The sequence below is a fragment of the Muntiacus reevesi genome, chromosome X (genome assembly GCF_963930625.1).
Source record: "Muntiacus reevesi chromosome X, mMunRee1.1, whole genome shotgun sequence".
Lineage (NCBI taxonomy): Eukaryota > Metazoa > Chordata > Mammalia > Artiodactyla > Cervidae > Muntiacus > Muntiacus reevesi.
Window position 1 is genome coordinate 48,015,926 of NC_089271.1, and position 2,308 is coordinate 48,018,233.

Below are 2,308 nucleotides of genomic sequence, written 5' to 3' on the forward strand. Positions count from 1 at the left end.
GGTTGAAAAAGCTAATGATGTTATCAAAAGACATCTGAGCAAATTAACTCAAGGGACGCTGGACAATTGGATTAAAGACCTACGCATAGATTTAATGAGGGCTCGAACTGCCCCAAAGAAGGAGGGACTGTCCGCCTTCGAATGTATTTATGGAAGGCCTTTCTTACACACAGACATTGTTATAGACCCTGAAGCCTTGGAATTAACTAATTATGTAACTCGGCTCTCAGCTTTTCAACAGGCATCAACAGAACTCTGGGAGGTGACTCCTGACCCAGTCTCTGAGTCAAGCAAGCCTCTATTTGAGCCAGGAACCGAGTTTCTCATAAAAACATTGGGATCTGGGGGCCCATCCCTCGAACCCCTCTGGGAAGGCCCTTACAAGGTTATTCTTTCTTCTCCCACAACTAGGAATTGATTCGTGTGTACCTCACACTCGAGTTAAGAGGTGGCACCCTGACCAGAACTAAGTGATTTCATTTTATGTCTTTACTTTCTATGTTCTGACTTTGTACTTTTCAGATGGGCCTGATAATCTATATGAGCCTACTTCTGCTGACTCCAAAAATCCTGAGTCTGCCATTTGATCCTCAAGACAATGCCTTCCTGTCCTGAGTTCACTCCTATGCAACATTTCACAATCAGTCTAACTGCTGGGTCTGTGGAGCACTCCCCTCTTCATCAGTGGAAGTCTTCCCGTGGTGAACATCTCCACTTCAAGGAACAGATTTTCTCCAAGTCTGTAGATACCTTCAACAACAATCACATGTGATGCCTCTTCTTAAACTGATGACATCTAACAACCCTAAAATGGACTGGCACAACATGTTGTACTTTAACTATGGACATAATATTACTTTAAATTTTGATTTTACATTGTCTCATTTCAGTGATTATTTTGCTACACATAAGGCAAATAGGTCTAGATCTAATGGTTTTTTACCTGATGTTTATCAAATATGGGATGAGGTTATATGGTTAACTCCTGAAAAAGGACATCTAATATCTACTGTCCCTATATGCTGGAAACAAATAGAGCCATCCCCAGAAGTTAGTCAACAACTTAATTATAGTGATTGGGAACACTTGGTATTTTTGCCTCAGGAAATATGCAATGTAATCATTCCCATGTTTTCCAACCTCAATTCAGGTCCTCCCTTTGTGTAACCGGGTACTGACTGGGACTGGGTATCTCAGTCATGCTGGCTTGCTCCAAACAGGACTTATTGGATATGTGGCTCTTAGCTATGGGCATGGCTTCCCCCTGGTTGGATAGGGAGGTACACCCTGGGTCTAGCCTTTACTCACAGCTTTATATTTTCAGAACTTCCAGAAAAGCCTGCTAATTACCCCACCTTAAAACTCGGTGTGTAAGGTCTGTATTTCACTGGTATGTTTATTCGGCTGCAGTGTTTTTTCCCTCATTGGGAACTACAGATGTTATGCTACGAGGGGATGCTTTGACTAATTTTACTCAACAGGCATTACAAGATTCTCAAAAATCTATTTCAGCTCTTAATGCTGAACAAGCACAAATTAGAAAGGTGGTTTTACAAAATAGATTGGCTTTAGATATTCTGACAGCTTCACAAGGAGGAACGTGTGCCATTATTCATACCCACTGCTGTACATATATACCTGATATGAGCACTAATGTTACTCATTTTACTAAACACATGACCAAGATGATTGGGGCTATGGATACTCCTGAAGCCTCAATTTCTTCACTTTGGGAGACATTAACTAGTTCCCCATGGTGGAAAACTATCTTAATTACAATAATTCTGATTGTTTTATTTTTGCTATTTGCTCCCTGCATCTGTAGCTGTGTAATTGGATTTGTTTCTAGTCGCATGAAGGCTTTTATGTTACAAATGGTTGTCCAAACTCCTACGGGTGCCACAGCCTCTTTACATATTACTTGGGGCCCCTGGATCAGAGACCCTCAACATGAGGGTTAGTTGAATATGTTGCCTCACAATTTAGGGACCATGCCCCTAAAGAGCAGGAAGTATTTATGGAATGAAAACGATGCACCTTTCCCTTGGCAACATAATTCTCCTAAAAGAAAAGCGGGGAATGAGATAGTCTTTTCCTAGGCAGGTTGATAGGAAATCTAGGGGTCCCCAAGGAGAGAAGAATGTGGAATTCTCAAGGGGGAAGAAAGGACAAACTTTTTTTTCCCTCTACATTCCTTAGGATTATATAGCAATAATGTATCCTGCTTGAGGACAGTCTGTGGAAAAAAACCTTCTGGCTAATCCTGTTATCTTAAAATGTAAATTATGGGAGTAGGTCTTGTGAGGTC

The 2,308-nt window shown here is 41.2% G+C and overlaps 1 pseudogene; it reads left to right on the plus strand.

The window, feature by feature from the left end:
• The first annotated feature begins 522 nt into the window (after positions 1-522).
• Positions 523-1,954, plus strand: LOC136154454 (endogenous retrovirus group PABLB member 1 Env polyprotein-like; annotated as a pseudogene).
• Positions 1,955-2,308: the final 354 nt, after the last annotated feature.